This window comes from Typopeltis vanoorti, chromosome 4 (assembly GCF_054136105.1).
Source record: "Typopeltis vanoorti isolate ZY-2024b chromosome 4, IOZ_Tvanoo_1.0, whole genome shotgun sequence".
In the NCBI taxonomy this organism is placed as follows: domain Eukaryota; kingdom Metazoa; phylum Arthropoda; class Arachnida; order Uropygi; family Thelyphonidae; genus Typopeltis; species Typopeltis vanoorti.
Genome location: NC_143552.1, coordinates 42,870,108 through 42,892,347, shown reverse-complemented (window position 1 = coordinate 42,892,347; position 22,240 = coordinate 42,870,108). Strand labels below are relative to the sequence as shown.

The window sequence follows — 22,240 nt, the reverse complement described above, 5'->3', positions numbered from 1 at the left end:
AGGTGACCAAAAATCCTTGGTCGAGTATAGACATGCTTATATGCTGCTACATTTTCGTTCTGAATAATGCGCATTTACAGAATTCGGTTCAAGTGAAGACCTATTAAGAATCTCTGGTGATAAGTTTTGTAATACGATTGGCTGGGAGGGGGGGGGGTTGAATTACGGAAAAAGTAACTAAGGCAACGATGCCCACGTGTGTGTGTTCTAGCCAGTGTTCCTGTTTTGCAAGATGAAAATCCCGATATTCGGAGAAAATTTTTGTAACATTGGCATCTGTTTTAATCCTGTGCTTGTGATGAATGCCCTACTTGCTTATTTACAGTTCAGCGGTAGTTACAGTTTTCATTGTTATACAGATTTTACCAAATTGTAATTTAGCTTTTACTAACGTAATGGTGTGAATGAATGCTAACACAACCACCTTTGGCTCCGACCACAATAACTTCTAATAGATACGGTTTATTATCTAACATATTGCTCTGATGTTTAATACCTGATTTTTATGCATAAAATATATTTTGCAAATTGTTATATATCTTTTACTAATATGATGGTAGGCTCACGCCATAACCTTTGTCTTCGACCGCAACAGTTTCTAATAGGGACAGTATATTTTTCAATACTGCTCTAATAGTAATAGTGAACATTTATTACTCTGTTGTTATGCATAAGAAAATCTCCATTATAGTTTCATTCTACATCTTTGGTGACAGTATCAGATTTAGGATGACAAGATTAGCTTACTTGATGCGCTATATTCATAGGATGTTGACAAATATAAACGAAAAAAAAAAGTAGGCATATTTTTTTTTTTTGTTTTGTTTTTGAGAGGGAAGTGACGGCAGTTACAAAATATTTTTAGTGATAGTAGCGGACACTTAAAGTGCTAGTCTCTCGAAGCTCTATTTGGTCCAGAAGTGATTTTTTTTTTTTTTTTTTCGTAATAATATCCTTTTTTCGTAATAAAATCTCCAATCTTATAAAGGAAGCCAATAAGAAATGATTCTATGTCTGGAAATCGATATGAAATTGTCTACTGAATAGGACTTTCTACAGTGAGTCATCTGCTCTATGTAAGTTTGTTATTAATAAGGATAAAAACATTAACTTTAGCTGTCAACTTGGGGATATATCTCTTTGATTGAGTGATAGGTGTAGTTATATATGTCATTTACTAATAATAAAGTATGTAAATAGTTTACTCCGAGGGAGGGCGCTACATCCCTTGGAGACGGATGTGTTCAGTTGTGCATAAATGTTAGTAGAGCGAGCGTCGAAGTGGGAGAAATAATTTTTGGTCGTTGGAAGAAACACTTTAGTTTGTGTTAAAAATAATAGTTGTGTTAAAGTACCTATGCAGAAACATGTGCTTAGGAATTCATGTGTGGTATATGGAAAGCCCGTCAAAAATAAACTGCGTTGCAGTAATTTGAAGCCAGTTTCCAGTAGCGAAACTGGAACTGGGATAAGTGTCACTGATATCACTGAGGTAGGAATATTTCACTTGTTCTGCTAGCTTCTCATTCATCTCGAAAAATAGATCCTTTAGTAATTTAATGCTGGTTGCAGTCCTGTTGTTTATGTTACAGAAAATGTGATTGCGGTGTTTTGTATGTACATTTGTAAAAGGTTTGCATCGAAGCTCTTTTTTATTGTTTTTCTTTATGTTAAGAAAACTGCGTCTGGTGAATTTGTGTAATGCAATAGATAAAAAAATGATACTTAATGCCAGAACCTCTGTTTGTATATAGCTATGTAGTTATTTGAACAAAACACTTAAGGTAGAACATGTTACACGAAATTTTCGTAATATATACGAGTATTTCAAGCGTGAATTTTTATTATGCTTTTCATTTTCTCATTGCTGTGTGTGTGTGTGTGTATGTATGTATATATATATGTATATATATATATATATTACAATTTTATTCGTTTAAAGCAAAGCTTCATTAAAAGTCAGTCATGTTATCTTCAGCATAAAGAGAAAAAAAACTAGAGGTCTCTTATTTAAATATTAAATAAGAGACCTTATAAGACATTATAAGCTTCTTTTTTTTTCTTTTTTTTTAGCTTAAAATTTTATTAGCTTGAAAATGCCGCAGTATTGGGGAAAAAAGTCGGGGGGGAGGGGAGAAGCTTTCGCTCGTAGGCTACGACCCTGTGTGTTTCGGGCTACTATGCTGCTGATGGCAGGTGAAATAGAAAAAAAAAAAAAGCTGGTCTGAATTGCACATCTCACCTAGTTGGCGGAATTAGTTAATAGGCCAAACTTCTGCTTAGATTCTTTAGTATGATTTTGAAGATTGATTATACTAAATATCTTTATACCCACTGCCTTTATAAAAAATGACTTGCATAAGGAGCATTCGATTTTATATACTACTGCATATAAATTGCAGTTTAGAAAAAACCTCCTTCCCTCATCATCCAGTTTCTGAATTTTTCTTGCTATTTGCAGTTGCCGCTTGTTTGTCAGGGATACAGAACTGCAGGTTCCTCTTATACTTAAATAATTATCTAATCTCCTGAACCTTTGGTATTTGTGCAAGGCAACAAAGGATTCCCATGTTGAGTTAGCATTTAATACTGTTCATCCAGAGCTTTATATTTACAATTATTTCGTAAATCGTGCGTATTGTTTATCGTGAATAACTTTTTTTTTTTCACTTACCATGATAACTGCACAAATAAGTGACAATAGATTTGTTACCGTGAAGCAAAATTTTATTTTTCATAGTCCGTTAAGAAAATTAATTACATTTAATAAAAAAACTATTTTTTTTATAGTTACATGTTTTGTTATTTTGACATGCTATTTGCATGAAAATAATAAATAAATTATTTTAAATAATATGAATTTACCAAATAATTTTATACAGCTGTCTGAACAAAGTATATTTTTTAATAAATAAAGTACAATTTTCCAATAAAAGTTACATTTGAGCCGCATTTCATTTGTTGTTGCCTAGTGAGATAGTAATAAATATATATAATTATTGATTACTTAAGGATTAATATTCCCAAATTTCAACTGACTACTTTATAAATAATTTGAACATTGTTAATACTTTGCATAGCTGCTTAATTATAAATTTGAGATGGGATGGGCTGAAAACTTGTTCTTCAAAAAATAACTCATTTGAAACAAATTTCTTACTAAATATATTTCCTTATGTATTTAGCTTATTTTGTTTACAACAAACACTGTTCATCTTAAACTAATCATTTTCCTTTATCCTAATTTGTGAAACAGCCAGAATGTATTGTAATGCCAACCACTTCTCTATCACAAGACATTTCCAATAGGTATTATTGCGGTTTCTTTGACATTATTGAGTAGTAGTTTCTACTTTAATGTATATATCTGCACACAACAGATGCTGGCATGTTTGTTAACTCTAAGAAATAAGACTCGATAAACACAGAGGAAGAGGTAGACCATCAGTGAGATGGATGGTGTGTGTGGAGTCACTGATCTTCAGAGAGTTGCAGCTTTCAGAAAAGCATACAACAGGACTAAAAGGCGAGGCCTGATGTGGCACATCACTGAGCATCAGAGTGACCATACAGCATCTGTAGATGCCCAGTGAACATATGAATGCAAACACAACTATACTTCCATATAACTCTACTATGTAACCTTATTATTTTGTATTAATGAAAATGAGGTATGCTTCTCACCAGAAATCAGATGAGTGGGCTCTTCAACTGTTATTGATAATGCAAAAAAGTTTTAGGTTAGTTGGTTGGAGTAGGCCACTACACACACACACACACACACACAATAAATTTTTTAATAACCAAGTTTATAAAATTACTTGGTTATCCTAACATATATATATATATATATATATATATATATATATATTGTGTGTGTGTGTTATATCAAGATATATTTTCACTTATATTTCTAAATTTAGTGTTTTAATTTAATTGATCTATATTCAGCAACTGTTGAGTGATTGCATAAGTATTGGTCTAACAGCAAAATCTGTATTTATTTTACTCTTAATGAACTTAGTCCATTAATGTATTGCTAAATAATTTCATAACTGTCAACACAGCACAGCTTAAACATAACTTATTTATGTTTATGAACATAGTATTGTATCATGCATCAGCACATTAAGCAGGGTGTCATGGCATGTATTGTTTAATCAAAAAATCACATTCAAACAACTGTTAGCATGCACATAAAGTATAAGCATGCACACACAAAAAAAACACCTGAAACAGCTGCATCCTGAGCATCACTTATGCTCAGGATGCAGCTAAATTTTAAATAAACTTTAAAATTTCCCTTCCCCACACCCATCCACTATTTCACTCATTTGTATACAAAATTCAATTGACTCTCACTATAACACCAATCACTCACAAACAAAAAGACCTCACAGCATTGCTGTTATACTTTGCTATAATGAATTTCGTTTGGCATGACAAGGCTGCGCGTTCACTATAGTAAGTGTTGGCCATATCCTATTTATCCAAACAGAAATATTTTGACTAAACAGGAAAATCTGCAGAAATTCAAAGATGAATGTTAAGGGCTCTATTTCCTTTTACTTGCAAATCATTCACAAAATTAAATTATCTTTGCAACATTACATGGAGAAAGTATACCACTGTTTACAAGAACAAGTATATCTATTTGAATAATCCTTCTTAGAAACAAACAGCAACTTCTGAATAAAACTCTGTCTAAACATATGTAGATTCAGAAGAGTTCCTGCAGATCTGTGAAACATATTAGGTTCCTTTTGAATTTATTATGTTATTAAAATGATTCCTGGGAATATGAGTTAATTAATGAAATAGCACATAAAAGAATTAACTTCATATTCAAGTGTTTTTAAACCATGAAGTTATCAGTATAAATAATTATGTGAAGTTTCTTGAAGCAACTGAATCTGGTCTGTCTCTATTTACATGCATTTTTATAGAATTTTACTTAAATGTATAACGATTAAATTTCTTTCTTTCTTTTTATATCACTCCCACCCGATTACAAAGTCATAGTATGTTATTATCATTGGTGGGATAAGGACTTTTTTCCCCTTATTTTTTAAATTTTATCTATTTTTTTAAAATATTTTTTATTACACATTTTGGAAACTCCTGCATTAGAGACCAAACTGAAGCTTTTTCAATCCACTTTGCACCTCTAATAAACAGGGCACTGCTATCATATGGGCTATGAAATTTATCTCCTACCTAAGGTCAATCATAAACATTCATGCTCTAGGCAGGATTCAAACCCCCATAGCCTGTTGGCTTGAGGACAACTATACTAACCACTTGGCCAACGAGGCCAGCTGTTGTTGAATATTGATTTTTTTATAAAGACACTTAAGGATATCTGTAAAGACCTTTTATCATGAGAATATAGCAATAAATTAGTTGTACTAAACATATTCTAATTATAAGTTTGAATCTGATCAGCACATGGGAATTAAGAAATCGTCTAGGTGGGAAACATTTTTATTTTCTTACACTTATTTTTCCGCATATTTATTTTGCAGCTTAATAATTATGGTTTCATTTGTTCATTGTCTAGATTAGATGTGAAAGGATTATGCAAACAACATGTTGCTTATGCATGGCAATCATAATTTTTGTTTTATTTAATGATTAAGTGTTTTATATATATGGGAAATTAAAATAGTCACATTTTAGCTGTTGCATTATTTAGTTTGCAAGTGTTAGCATTTAAAGTGATGTCCTTTCAGTTTACAAATTGTTTTTAACCTTTTAGCATATAGCTTTAGTCTATATGTAATTTTGAAAAGATATGCATGATGAAAATGAAGTATATAAATCAATGTGCATAACTTGAATGATGGTTATACATACTGAAATTAAAAATCACAAATGTTAGCTATTACACTAAAGCTTAATTTCATGTCACAAAGTTTTTTTTTTTTTTTTAATTTTTTTCATAGCATATGTTACAAAATCAGTTATATTCAGGGTTTGTTAGGTGTATAGTGCACACCCATGGAATAGTAGTATCACCGATATTATATTTTTTACATTTATTCCTGTTGAAGTCTCTCCTAACTCTAAAATTAAACACAACATACTAGTGCTTCATGAAGAGGACACTTTGCAACACATAAACGTTGCATCACATTTGCATTAATAGTTCGGGTGTGCAGTCACAAATATGAACACCTTTGAGCCCTTTGAACAGACGTACAGATGGTTAGCTTTCCAGTGGCTTTAAACCATCCACAAGGCAAGGTGTGCACTGAGTCAGTAGCACCCAGAAATCAGTAACTGTGATTGGTTATTATGTCAACCAATCCAGTTGAATGTTGTCATTTGTCCTGAGTTGCTGTTTTTGTTTTCTGAGTTTCATCTGGTTTGCATGAGTGTGAACTGATGTGTTTAGGATACTGATATAGACAAGTTTTTAATTTATAATTGCCTATAAATATTTTATAACTTTTTTGCCTATATTTACAATGGGGAAATGCTTTTGTGGATTGTATCATTGTACTCGGAAGAAGTAAGCCTTGTCTTCCTCTTGCAAATTTAGTATTATATTTATACATTTGAGTAATTAAAATATACCAACCAAATATAGCGTTCTCCTTTGTTATTGTTTTCTAATATATCTTTAAAAAAAAAAAAAAAAAGTCTCCTACTCCATGCAGATTTGGTTACAATTAATTGATAAAGTATTGAAAGTTATCCCACAATTAATTGCATTAGACCAATTAAATGAGTGCTGATGTGCTATGCACTTTTGAAACTTTCATATATCGATAAGAATGCAATCATTTGGTCAAATTGACATGAATTTTGTACCACGGGTTGCATAAGCCACACAACAGCACACCCAAATGAAATAGGCACGTGATGCCATTCGTTATATTTGACATTATCTTTTTGTTTTAATTTTCCCAAAGAAGGCAATTTGGAATTTATTAAATAGATCATGCAACAGCATAAACATGACTACTTTAATTACCTATAAATATAATACTTGATTTAGTTGCTGTCAACTCTCAGCAACAAACCACTAAATAAAACAAGAATTGTGATTACAATGCATAAGCAGCATGTTATCAGCATAAGAAACGAGGCTTCACATCTCATCTAGACATGAACAAATTAACCCCTCTACCGGCTGTGGTGGATGAGATAGTGAGATCAAATTGCACTTCTTATCCATGCTCTTCAGTAGGTGTTACAGAATCGTATCCAGATTTTGCTGGATGTCTAATAGAGATCATGGCCGGTTGGGGTGTTAAACTATAATTATTTCTCTGGAAATTAAATATGCAGAGAAATAAGTGCAAGAAATGAAAAATGTTTCTTGCTTAGATGAACTAATTGAATTTAAACTTATAGTTAGAAACATGTTTAGGGCAGCTAATAATTTATTGCTATATTCTCATGATAAAGACCTTTCAGAGCACATGCAATAATTATTATGCAAAAGTTTACTTTACTGCTTTTTGTTCGTTTTTGTTTCCAATAATGGAAACAAAATACATATTTGTTTCCAGAATTGGTGAAAATCAACAGAAGAAAGAAAGGAACCTTATGAACAAAAGTGGGTGTGCATGCATTAGTGAGATAGCTTTGCAAAAGTTCGCATTTTGGTTTTGAAGTGAGAAATCCATTTAAAAAAAAAAAAATCAAATTTTTATAGATATTATTTCTGGAAAATTTTCCATGTTACTTCTCTAATTAAATATTAATTTTTATGGCTACTTTGCCTATTTTATTTTTACAAGCATTAAAAAGTAATTCTTTCTTTTAAGACGTTATGAAGTTTTCCAATAAACTACCCATGATTTTAATACTAATCCATCTGTTTCTTATTTTTGAATCCAGTAATATAAAAATATGAGTAAAGTATATTTTTTAAACTTAACAAACAAATATAGTAGCTAGGTTTCCATGGAACAGTTGAATGTTTTTATTTTTTTAATCTCACACACAAAAAGAGACAGCAGAGTCTATAGCAAATAAATGCCATGTTCAGGTCAAAACTATCTTCGCATTGACCAGAAAAGGAAATATTATTCTCTTCCAGAAAATGGCCTTCATAGTCAATTTGACTAGTGTTTATTTTGTGTGCAGTACTTTAAAATATTGCATATTTTGTTATTTTTGTTTGGAAATTCAGGAGAATATTATTTGCATAAGTTAGACTTGAACATAGAATTGAAGTTATTGAAACATAACATTAATGATATCTTGACTTTGATTCCTGACACCACAATACACACTTCCATAAGCAGAATCGAGTATTGCCATTAAAGTATTAGATGACATCCATTTCTCTGATATAAAACTATTTTAATAATATCGGGTTATGTTAATTTAGTCTATTCTAACATACAGAAGTTTTTCTAGATATCTATAAAGAATCAAATATATTAGTATGAAAAATTGACAAAACATTAAATTTTTCTTATTGTAATAAGAACTCAACATTCATATTCTTTTACTTGTGATGTGGTTATCACTAGTGAGCACTAATAGGAAACATTACTAAAAAACAATCACGCTGAAAGGATCATTAGAAGTTTTAATTTTATATAATAAACTAGGAGGCTCCCCCTGATGGCTCCCCCCCCCCAAGTTCTGGGCTGGTTCTCTCCTTGAATTCTGATGACTCTAATTTTAAAAATTCGAAAGGCGATCCGCTCCCCCCTGGCACCTACTGCACCCCCCTCCAAGTTCCAGACTGGTAGACCGGTTCTCCTTGAATTCTGATGACTCGAATTTTGAAAATTCGAAAGGAGCGTCCCCTCCCCGGTGCCTATTCCCCCCCCCCCACCCACCCAAGTTACAGAGTAGGCTGGTTCTCCTTGAATTCTGATGACTCGAATTTCGAAGACTCGACACTGGGTAGCCTCGAGTTTCAAATAAGTGGACAAAAAATATGACACAAAAATGTTACAAAAAAAAGCTTATCATTTTATATTATAGAGTAGATTTAGTTTAATTCTTAATCCTTTCCTCAGTCCTGGAGATTTTTTCAGGTGCAGACTTTGTTTGCTCACACTTGGATAAAGGATTAAACTAAATTTATTATAGTCTAACCAAGTGAAAAATAAACTTTCAACATCTTTCTCTAAATCCAGAGTAATTTAATAATAAGGTGGTACACCTTTTGGCAACTCCTATAGGTAAAGATGATCTCTCCATTGCTTCTGCCTTGGTATCTCCACCTCAGGGCCTGGCTCCCACTGACAAGACCTCAATAAAGGTCAAAACCGATCTGGGTAGTGACCCTTCCCTTAATGCATAACATTATACATATCCGCAAGGAGATGTGTTTTGCATTATGGGAGATACTGAGATAAGAGTGATGATAGCTTGGTCCACCTTTGCTCCGAGTTGCCTGGTGTTGCACTACCTTTCCTCAGTCCTAAAGATATTTTCAGGTGCAAACTTTGTTTGCTCACACTTGGATAAAGGATTAAACTAAATTTATTATAGTCTAACCAAGTGCAAAATAAACTTTTAATTTTATACTTGTTTATGAATCAAATTAACAAAATTAGTTATCATATTTTCAAATATAGGCTCGTTCATCAATTTCTCTCTTTCTCCCCCCCCTGCTCTACTCCTTTCATGTGTAAATACATATTCTCTCAAGCAGTATGCATGATTATTAATTAAACTTATTCTGTGTACTTAAGCTGAATGTTGCTTGGAGATGGTATCATTTCACCAAAACAAAGAATATAACTGCTGTTTGTGTTTGTTTGTCATTTTCTTTTTCCTTATTGTTATTATTTGCTTGTTGGTATTATTTTTTTATTCTTATTATTTGCTTGACCTGCATGGAATCACAAGAATCATCCTGGAAGATCAATACAAAGTCCATTATACCACTTCTTAAATTCATCCACCATTTACCAACTGGATGAAAAACTGGTAAACAGTATGAAAACAGCAGTTCACATCCTACGATGGCAATTACAGAGGTGTGCTGTTACTTTACATAAAGATTGTGATCTTGAAAAAACACAATACAAAAGTTGCCTTCATTCCTACAAACTATCCACTATTCTCTGTCGACACCAGAACTACCTTGCCCACTATTAAAGAAGCCAGGAGTTTACAAGATAATCTGCTCTGGCAAAATCTGCATGAGTGAACATACTAGAAATGTACAGAAAAAGTGATTTACATAAATCAATTTGGATCTCCCACACCCAGGAGTGTTACTTAGTAGCAAAGCAGAATTTGCTACATTTCATATAAAGGGCTGATTCATTCATCCACATAGTGCATTAAGAACTAAGGTTTAATGGTTAACCACATGTGGTTTGCTCTTGCAAGACAGTTTAACTTAGCAGAGATAGGTTACAAATATTAGGTCCACCTGTTGTCGTTGAGTCTTGACTTATGACCTACCCACTGCATTGTTGTAATATATATTGTTTTCTGGGTGGTTTGTGGCCTAAGTTCTCTTTATGTTGTGCTCTTAAGTTTCAGAGGCAAAGGCTAATTATGGGAGGACACAGCTGTTGAACATGCTAGCTCTTATTTTGATATTTAGCTTAGGACCTATGATTATGGATTTGATATGGCTAAAGGAGGTCCATGCAGCTCTTTTTCTTTTTGATATTTCTTCAGAAATATGATTGTCTATGTTTATTGTTTGACCAAGGTATGTATAGAATTCTTCACTTTCTATGGTGAAGTTATTTATTGTAGTTGGATGGTGTAGGTTTGGCAGTATTTGTTTCTCATCCATTTGGTTTTGTCAGGGTGAATTTTTAGTCCTGGTTTATTATAGGCATCATGCACTTAATGAGGCATCATTTCAAGTTGTGGAGGGTCTTGAGCTATGAGTATTATATTGTCTGCACACATTAATATTTGGAGCAGCTCTCCATCGATGTTTATGCCACCTTTTAAGTCAATTTTCTTTAAAGTGCTTTCCAGAATACACATAAAAAGGTTTACTGATATGACATCTCCTTGTTGCACACCTCTGTTTATGGTGATAGCTATAGGGTCATCAAATAAGGTTATTTGTGTAGAGTTACCAGTGTTAATTTTTTTAAATTAGATTGATTAGGACTGGATCAATGCCTTGTTCTAGTAGTGCCTGTAAAACTGCGTTATGTTTTGTGGTGTTGAAGGCTTTTTTAAAGTCTATAAATAGCAAGCAAAGATGATCTGGTATTCTTTGCATCGTTTGCTAAGTTGGGTGAGTGTTTGTGATGTATTGTAGAATAACCTTTTTTTTTTTTTTTTAATCCTGATTGTTCTTTACTGTTATTTTCTTGAATGGTGGTTTTGGTTCTGTTTGATATAATATTTGTCATTAACTTATATATATGTGATAGCCGACATGTAGGATGGTAATTCTTGATGTCCTCTATGTTGCCTTTTTTGAAGAGAACTGTTTCTGATGTTTTTCCATTTTGATAGTATTTTTCCTTCTTTTAGGTACCAAGTAAAGCTTTTGGCCAGAGCTTTATAAAGTTGTGGTCCTCCTTGTTGAATATCCTCAATTTCCATCTGATTGATGCTGGGAACTGTATTTGGTTTCATGTTTTTGAGTGCATGCTCTATTTTGCTGGGAGCACTGCTGGTACATTGTATATATTATCAAGGTTTGGTTTGGGTAAAGGATATTTTCATTCAAAAAGGTCATTGTAGAAGTCTTGTACTATCTTTTCCATTTTTGTTCTATTTGCATATCTTTTCCATCTTGATTTAGTAGTGCTGTTGGATTTGGCCTTTTCATAGTTAATCTTCTTTCAACTCTTTTTATACTCTTTTTGGATTCAGCAGCATTTCTCTTTTTTCCCTGTAGGTTTGATAGTTCTCTGAGATCCTCTTTCTTTATACTTTGCAAATAATTTCATATAAGTTGCAAGTTTGGTTTATCTTTCAGTTTTCTTCTGTTTTTTTATTTTTTAAAATAAATTTAAGGTTTGTATGGAGTGTTGCTTTTTTGGGGTGTTCTTGATTGACTAGAATTTTCCAGGAGCATGTCATAATCCTTGTCAATGTTATGTTTGGTAATATTCCATTTTATTTGATCAACAGATTGTTTAAACAAATCAGAATCTAAATATTTGGGTTGGTTTGCATGGTTTGAGATTGCCAATATTTTTTTCTTCCTTCTTTTGGTCAATTTGTAGGATAGCTCTTAGTGGTCGGAATGGATGTCAGAATACTTTCTGCCAATTGTTCATGCATCTTGAACTGTTCATTTACAGTCTGTTAGAATGTAGTCAATTTCATTTCTTATATCCCCATTTAGGGTTCTCAAGTCCACTTTTCCTTTCTCTTTTTGGGAGAAGGTATTCATGATGAAAAGTTTTTCTGCTTCTGCAAATTCTAGAAGTTTCTCTCTTTCATTTCTGTTACCTAGTCCAAAGCGAACCAATGAAGGTTCTTTTGATTTCTCATCTCCTCAGTTTTAGCATTGAAGTCGCCACATATAAAAGTGTTCTTAGACTTTTTGCTGTAGTGGCTAGTCAAGATTCTTGTAAAATTTATTTATGTTGTTATCACTTGAGGCTGATGTAGGAGCATAACGTGATAATTTTAAGAGTGGTCTTTCTTCCAAGATCTACCATCAGAGTGCCCACTCTTTCAGAGAGAATGTTACACCAAACGATTTTTTTTGTTAGTCTTTTCCTTATAATGAGTCTGACTCCACCTTGTTTGGCATGGTTGGTTGCTGGGGCAAGGAAAATTAGTGAGCTGTCATTCCTTTGTGTTGTTAGTTCTTTTGGTATTTTCGTTTCGTTTATGACCAGAATGTTCATTTTTGTGTTGCCTAATGCTTTAAGTAGGAAGTCAATTTGAGAATCTTGCAAGAGTGCAAATATTCAGGGTACCTGTAGCCAGGGTAATCTTCCCATAAGATGGCCTGCCTTCATCTGCAGATTGTTAGCACTCCTGACTCTTTCTTTTCTGCCATAGTAGAAAAGTAGGTGAGAGTAGTGCATGACGTGGGGCATCAGCCCATCAACATTTTTGATATGACAAAATTTAAATGCAGATCTTTATTGTATTCTTATGATTTTTTTTTTTTTTTTTTTGACTCTTTGTTGTTGGCCTGGTTGGCAGAGTGGTTAGCATATCCACTCTCCAGCCAAAACATCTGCTGTGGGCATGAATGTTTGTGATTGTGAAAATACTGGTGGTGGTGGTGAGCAGTAGATGGCATTGGTGTAGTTGGTGGATTCAGTGGTGGAAATGGAGAGCTGTAGAATAGGTGCCCTCCCTCAATGAGTCTTTGGACTCCTGGGGGTGTTATGTAATAATAATAATAAAGTAAAAATGTGGTAATGAATACCTCTGTATGGTTTGAATCCAGGCCATTCTTTCCCAAGTTTCTCTTGGTTTCTCAATGGAACTCTATTAATAGAGTTCCATTTCAATCATTAGGATTTGACATTGTCATTATAAGGTTTAATGAAATAACTATAGCAGATATATAAATTTGTCTCAATCACTGGGGCATCCTCAGGGAAACTATTAAAATTACAAAAACACAAAATTGCACAAAACCATAAGTGGAAAAGATTAGACTGAAAGCCTAAAATCCTATGAGGGGTAACCTCTATGGGTGCTATTGGCTAGTCTTCACTGTGTTGGGTGGGAGACCTAAAGTTTTCAAAATCTTGGGAAGCTTAATACATCCATATTTATTAAGATTAGGTTTTTTTTTTTAATATGACAGATTCTTAAAAAAAAGGCTTTCAAATGTGTATTTGTTGTGGTGAAACATTATTCCATTTGATTCTGTGTAAGGTATCCAAGCCATGGTCAGCTGGACTTGACTGACCATACTTATGATGGTAGATGTATTTATGTTTTTCTTGGAAGTCTTTAGCAGATCTTCCAGTTTGGCCATAATATAAGTTGCAGGAACAAGAAACTATGTAAACACCTAGAACAGAGAAAGGAATTACAGGATCCTTGTGATAGCTGATGAAGGCAGCCAGCTTTAGATAAGGTTTGAATGCAATGCAGAAATTGTACTTTAAGTTCTGGTTATTTTTTCCAAGCTGTCCCAGATATAAGGAACAATGATAGCATCATTATGGTCAGCATATTGTGAGAGGATAGGAGGAACAATTAATTTGTTCTTTTTGGCATTGTAACCATTGCACAAGAACATGGCAAATAAAGGAGATTTCTCACATCCCACTGAACTGTTCTTCACATATGATTCTTTCAAGTATATGGTGGATGTTGTTTGTCCTCTTGACAATGAAGACTACAGTCAGTTGATTTCTTCTCTCATAAAGTAATACTCTCATCTACATGTTCTTTGACATTTATGAGAATGTTAAGTTGGATGATCTTTGTGACTTTTATGACTGATTTCATTGGCTGCAATATTGCTTTGGGTCTCTGACCCAAATGTGTTGTTGAAGCAATTCTCATTAGTATGGAAACATTTATTCTCCATTCCACCTTCAATTTTTAATCACTTTAGCCTTGCTTCTCTAAAAAGTATGTCAACATTGTACAAAAGAAGGAACATGTCTAATACAGCTGCTCTACATCTAAATTGCGATCCTCCTTTACTGTTTATACCAAAGCCCTGCAAGCAATGCATCCAAAACTTAAGTTTAAAAAAAAAAAAAAAGCAGGAAGCTTGAATTTTATTGAAATTGTAGTCGTGCCATCTGGTCTGTTAAAGCTATTGGCTGTAATTTGTGCCCAAAACACTACCATTCCTTTTGCACATAGATTGCTTTTTGAATCACTATTTATAGAAAAAACTAGTCCCATAATTCTTATTTTTCTTCTGATTCTTACATTGTTGATTTTGGCAAATGGTTCCCTATCATTCCAAACACTTAACATTCCAGTATATTTATATTTCACTTAACATTTCCTGTCAAGTTTTTGCTAGAAAGAGATCAGAATAATCTTGTCTGAATTAAATAACAAAGTTCTAGTGCTGATGGCATTTCTCCAAGTCTGTACTTCTGAGTCAACTGCCATTCTGTGTTGCCTGTTGAAATTAGGCTGCATTCAACAAATTCTTAAGAAGGGTAGCAAATCTTTACCATCCGGTTACTGTCTGGTTTCTCTCATCTCAGTTATCTCTAAAGTAATAGTGCATCAACATTTAACTTCCATGTTACCAAGCCTCTCAACTAATAAACAGCCAGCACTGTGGATTCATCAGATATCATCAGATGCTTTATGATTACATATTGCTCAGTGATGTGCCACGCCAATCCTTGCTAGGTGGTCCTGTTGTATCTTTTCTGGAGGATTCAATTCTATGAAGATTAATCACTACAGACACTTTTCCAGGAATATTCCCTTTTCTGTATATATTTTCATTATTCATGCATGTAAATTATGATGATATTGATGTAGTTTTAAAATGCTTTCATTATCGCTCCTTTGTATGTAACTGGACAACATTAAATCATACATTTTAAACAGGATAGGTTGATTACTATTTCTGGTTCTAATTTTTGGGATTAAATATTCCTTTATTTGTTCACTGAGCATCCACAGATGCTCTGATGCTTGGTGATGTGCCACACCAGGTCTTGCCATGTTGTTCTGTTGTATGCTTCTTTTCTGGAGGCTTTAACTCTCTGAAGATCAGTCACTCTCCACACAATCCATCCATCTCATTGATGATCTACCCTTTCTCTTTTTCCAGGAACTTTACCTTCTATTACTGTTTTGAGAGATCTTCCCTCCATCATTTCAATGTGTCTAAAGTATTTCAATTTTCTTCTGTCAATATCCTTAAGGAGCCTTAAAGTTCTACCAATCTTTTCTAGCACCCATCCCTTTTTCTGCTTTTCAGTATATGATATCCTCAACGGTTTATGGAAAAGTCGCCCCTGGTACATTTTGCCCCCTGTAGATAATGAGTAAGTTACAAAAATGTAAATACAGTCAGCTCTTGATAACTCGAATTTTTAATGAAGTCTCAGCCCCTTTAGTGGAGATTCAATGTTAAACTCTTTCGATTACTCGAACTGAACTTCCGATAACTCTAACTTTTCTGAACAAATTTTTAAAATAATATTCGTGTACAAATTGTCACGTAGCTTTTAAACTAATTTCTCTCCTTTTGTATGTCTTCAGGGTTCTCTTTCCATTGTGAAAGTATTAACTGGAACTGTTAATCCTTTCAAAATGGAAAGAACATACTCAACCATGAGGGTGATAGTCATGGTTAGTGACGGACATGGGGGGAGGGAACAGTAGACAGTGCCCGTTTGCTGTTTTCGCCACCTCATTATCGGCGGTGCATCGCGTGAACAAGCTGAGCATATGATGGAGATACTGCAGGCAGTGCAGTATCTCCATATTATTTTTGCATTTTGATTGATTAATCCTGTATGTACAATGGCAAAAAGTGTTCAGTCAATAAGAGGCAAAAGAAAATTGATAAATGATGACAACCACATTTATGTGTTTTCAAAGAGAACTATAAATGAACAACATGGAATCTGGGTTTGTGAAAAACATTCCATCTGCAAAGGGCGTGTTTGGACAGAGGGTTTGGAAGGCCCAGTTGTGAAAGTCATAACTAAACATAACCATGCAGCTCAAGCTGCAAGGTCGGAACCATTGCAATTGATTGGTCAAATACTGCAACAACCACAAACGAACGGCCACAGCAAATTATTGCATCAGTAATTGCAGAGGCTTATGCCAATGTCATGGCATTACTTCCTAAAAAGGATTCACTTAAATGAACCATTCGTCATGTTTGATGCAACAATGGTATTCCTGCTTTACCTAGCACAATCTCCAGGACCTAGTAATTCTACAAAATTATCAAGAAATTATTATCGATGGCAATGTTTTTGATGTATGATTCTCAGGATGAACTGCTCCCCGGTCACATGCTTATTTTTTTCACTAGTAACAATCTTTAGTTATTAGCGCATAGCCAGGAGTGGTTTTCTGATGCAACTTTTAGCATAGTACCCACGCATTTCCAGCAGCTTTATACAATTCATGTGGTTCAATTCAATGCAGTTATTCCAGTGGTCTACGCGCTTCTGCCAAACAAAACTCGTGCCACATACGTCAAGTTGCTTCAAGAAATTAAAAATCTACAACCGGGTCTCCAACCCCCAGCGACTTATGACAGATTTCAAAGTGCCATGCAAGCTTTCCAACAAGAATTTCCTAGTATTGTAAATACCTGTTTTTTTTTTTTTTTCATCTTTCCCAAAACGTTTGGCGAAAGATACAGAATGAAGGTTTAAAAGCCCGATACAAACAAGACCATGAATTTGCTCATTGGATTCGAATGATTCCAGCATTGGCATTTATTCCTCCTGCTAACGTTATTCAAGCATTTGAAGATTTAGTTGAAGCTGATGACTCCCCCCCCCCCATTGAAGCTATTATTATTATTATTATTTTGACACCTCCAGGGAGTCCAAAGACTCATCGAGGGAGAGTGTGCCGACAGCATCGAACGATTGGCCCCCTTCCAACTACTAACCGCGCTCAAACTTACTTAACTGAGCCATTAGTAGCAGAAGCTATGTGATTGCAAACTACTTTGAAGATTCAGTGCAGTTATTCCAGTGGTCTACACGCTTCTGCCAAACAAAACTCGTGCCACATACGTCAAGTTGCTTCAAGAAATTAAAAATCTACAACCAGGTCTCCAACCCCAGCGACTTATGACAGATTTCGAACAAAGTGCCATGCAAGCTTTCCAACAAGAATTTCCTAGTATTGTAAATACTGGTTGTTTTTTTCATCTTTCCCAAAACATTTTGCAAAAGGTACAGAATTAAGGTTTAAAAAGCCTGATACGAACAAGACCATGAACATTCATTTGGAAGAAGACAACGAAGAGGCCAGCAATTACCCGTTTTTGCCATCGAATTGTGGAATGTTTACACACGAACACTGAATGATCAGCAATGTACCTGATCATTCAGTTTCCTGAAATTCCTGTGCCAGGAATTTCAGGAAACTTGTGCTACTTTATTCCCAAATATTTACCGATTCATTGATTCTTTAAAGCAGGGTTTCTCAAACTTTTTCTGCAGCGCAACACTTCATAAATCCTGAAATTTTCACAGAACACCTTGGTTATTTTGCAATGTATTAATTAATAATTAATTGGTAACTTAGCTGATTTTTATTATTATTTATTAATTGATAATTAATAATTAATTAAACATCAATTAGAGTTTAATTTAATTGCTTTAATTAAAGCTTCAATAAACCATCATTAAGTTAATTTGTGCTGATTTTCATTGACATATCCTATTCTGATCACCAAATATATTTATAATATTATTATAAGTACTTACGAGTTAATGCACAGACTTTTTCTCCTGTGTGCTGGTAGTTTTCCCCTCCTTTTGTACATCCTGGAGATCGCTTTGCAGGCTTGAGGTGGATGACTCACTATCTGTTCCATCACAAACACCTTCAATAAGAAATTTCTTAATACCAAAATTGAACAAAGTCCCTTGTCTCTTATTCATATTAGAATTTAAATCTGTATTCCTATTACTTTTAAAAAAATCATGGCACTCTGGTTTCAGAACAAGCACTTGCACACTGCAATATGAACTTGCGAAGAAAGTATTCAGTATTAATAGATTTGAGAACCGGATACAGACTATCTTGATCTTCAATTTCAGTGGAAAAATTTTCTTTATACTTCCTTGCTGATTGGTCACTGACATTTGAAACACAGATGTTATTTCGTTCAGTTTTGAGAACACTCCGCCCATTGTTGTAATCGGCTTGCAGGCAATTTTTGATCCGTCATAAACAGCAGTATTCTCTTTCCTGATTGTTGAAAGATTTCGATGTATGAAAATTAACGATAATTCGTGAATATTTCCATGTTTAAAAATATGGCGCTTGGTTACTGACATTTGCTACACAGAAGTCATTTCCTTCAGTTTTGAGAACAGAGGATATGCCACCATTGTTATAATCCGCTTGCAGGCAATTTTTTTGACCGGTCATAAACAGCAGTATTTCCTTTCCCAAATGTTGAAAGGTTTCTATGTTTGAAAATTAACGATACACAGATGTTATTAGGCATTCTGGGTCTGAGCTTTTCGACATATTCACGAATATTACTCTCCTTGGAATATTTCCACTATAAAATATTTATTCATGAAAAATGCTTAGAAAACTAAAATGACAAATTCCAGAACTTCCCATGGAACACCTATTCACCTTCCACAGAACACAGGTTGAGAAACCCTGCTTTAAAGAAACAACAAGGGCTGCACAATTTCGAAATTACACAACTAATTGCTGGTAATTCAGGCAATCAAAGAAACAACTGCAATTTCTGCTAGAATCAAAACAATAGTCCAAGATTTTCAAAATCGTAATGTAATTGATTACCTTAGAGGCATTGCATACAACTTTGAGTTTTAAGCAATAATAATGTGCATTTATTCTATTAAAACAAAATAAATTAGCATTATTAAAAAATTAGGTGTAATATTTACATTTTTGTAGCTTACTCATTATCTACGGGGGGGGGATGTGCTGGGGACGAAATGCTGGGGGGCAACTTTTCCAGATCCCATCCTCAACAGCCTTCTGTAACACCACATCTCAAAAGTCCTATTAGCCTTCTTTAGATTCCAAGTCTCACATTCATAAGTTGCTGTTGGAAAAAAACAGCTATTATCCTGAGTCCTCAGCTTTTTTTTTTGTGGAGATAGATCTAGCCTTTCAGATTTTAGACAAGTCTGTTTTAGCCATTCCTAATTTTCTTCTGGCATCTTCTGAACAACAGTTCTTTGCATTAATAATGGGTTCTGCTGCTGTTGTTCCACACATGATCTACATACCTATATCACCCTTATTTGGACAAATGTCATGGAAAAGCTTGTTGAATCCCAAGGCATTTCATAGGGTCTGTAGGAAGGTCTACTAAGTAAGTACCTAACATTTGATCTCCCTTCTGATTTCTGCATCTAGGCTTCCAGCTTTCTGACTGGATGGCTTCTTATTCTCAGACTTTGCAACTAATGCTAAAATTCCACAAGGCTCTGTTCTTTCATCTGTTGTCTTCCTTCTCTCTCTCTCTCTGTGTGTGTGTGTGTGTGTGTGTGTGTGTGTGTGTGTGTGTGTGTGTGTGTGTGTGTGTGTGTGTGTGTGGTCACCCTTCCCCATTTGATTGAAATCTACTACAGATCTTTGCTGTTGATAATACACTGCACTTCTCCTATTCATTTGACAAATCCTGCATCACATAGATTCAAACAACCTGTAGAATATCAACTTCTGTTACCTTGAACTCCTGTCTTCAAGCCACGTTTCCAATAGTAAATGGAATTACTTGGATTTTGATACCGGTTAAACTTTTTTTTTTCCCTTTACTGAAAAGAACCTACCTCTTACTTTTGACAGATTTAAATCTCTCAGCAAGATAATCTCATCTAAAGATTATCCTAACATCATGTTTCTCCTGACATAAACATATTACATATATGATAAGTATGTTATTTTCGACCACAAAACTAATGTAATATAAATAACTAACACTGGGTTTATTGGTCGTAAAGATTTAATACTACTAGTTACATACTGCCATCATTTAATATTGTGGTTTAAGCCAATAAGAATACAGTTTGGTCGACCAAATCCCAAATTGCTAGTCCATCCTCATTCGTTCAGTATCCAGGTAGATACCTAACAGGGTGCACCACGAGAAGGTGAGAATTGGAATTAGGTCAGAAGCCCTGGTTGGTTCTTTGCATTACTTTAAAGAAAATGAAAATATCAACTGCATCATGAATGGAGAACCTATAGAACAAGTAAAACATTTCAGCTAATTAGACACGATTTTTAGTGAAGATGGTAAATTAAATATGGAAATAGACAACAAAGCTGGTACTGTAGGAATAAACTGAATAAATTTATATGGAATAAGAGAGAAATCAGTCAAAACACTAAATTAGCGATATATAAGACAGTGTTCAAACCAGTTTCAACTTATGGATCTGAGAGCTGGGTTAGAAGTAAAACACTTGACTAAAGACTAGAGACCGCATATGTGAAAGTCCTGAGAAAGATTAGGAGTGTGAACAGATGGCATTGATGGCAATATCATATTAAAAATGAGGATATTAGGAAAGAACTTGACATTGTTAGCATCTAGGAATGTGTTAGCAGAGCTAATCTCAGGTAGTATGGTCACTTAAACAGAATGGGAGAGGAAAGATTAGCAAAGCAAGTGTTCTCTACCAGGTTGGCAGGAAAAAGACCCAGAGGAAGACCAAGATATAGGTGGATTGATATACGAAAAACGTGCTTTTAGAAGGCAGAAATATGAGATCTGATAATGTTGGAGCCTTGACAAATAATAGATTGATTTGGAGGAAAATTGTTGATAGGAAGTTTAATGATGTAAGTTCTTCATGTAATACTATCACAATACCCTGTACACCCTCTTGAGGATACATGTCAGGAATTTGATGATGGTGAGTTACGTACTAGTTTTCCCATGTAAACTAGTGGCTTCATCTGGGTTTGGATGAACGTACAAATATAAATAAATAACTAGCTTTGATTATGAATCAATACATTACTAAAAAAAACCAAATGAATAGTAACCGTGAATAGAAACATGTGAAGCGTGGATGCTGGTACATGGTCAGTCATTGTTCAGCAGGTGCGTCTGATAGTTAGCAGAGAAATTAAACTCTGTGTTTAGAGATCTGATGAGTGACTTCCAAATGTCACACAGAATCCTCCCTTGGTTTCTGTTTAATGGATTACCACTGTAGCCTCATTTGTGTTGGTGGAGCTATAGTCTTCTATGTGAGGTGGAGCTCTTATCCCATTCAATGTTGTGGTGAGTGTTAGAGATATGGAATGCCAACTCTGAATGGAAATCTATAAGCTTATTTAGTACTTAGGGTACACAGAGGTTGAAAAAGTTTAAAATGCTGCTCTGGAGAGCAAACAAGATTTTTTTTTTTCATCCACAAATACCCTTGCTTACTCCCTTTGTAGTAGAATAAAAGGAGGAAAAAGTAAGTTCTGCAAGATTTTTTAATAATGCCATATTAACTGAGAAAGATTCTGATTAGTAATTCCTGAGTGATTGCTAATCAGCAGGAAATCACTTTGCTGGTGTGGGTTAATTGTGTGATCAAAAGTGTGAGGAAAGTGTATAACCAGTCAAGGAAACAAAAAGTAGATGGTAGGATGGTGAGTGTAAGATGCCAAAATTGGTGCCTGATAACGGACAAAGGAGGACGAGATAAGGATGCTGGGATAGCCT

At 34.3% G+C, this 22,240-nt stretch overlaps 1 pseudogene across 1 annotated transcript in view; it reads left to right on the top strand.

Moving 5' to 3' along the window:
- Window positions 1-1,250: 1,250 nt before the first annotated feature.
- Window positions 1,251-22,240, top strand: part of LOC150107259 (hexosaminidase D pseudogene) — a 148,831-nt pseudogene continuing 127,841 nt past the window's right edge. Inside the window, exon 1 of the transcript XR_016548238.1 lies at window positions 1,251-1,492. The product of XR_016548238.1 is annotated as a hexosaminidase D pseudogene (transcript). The remainder of the gene's footprint in view (window positions 1,493-22,240) is intronic.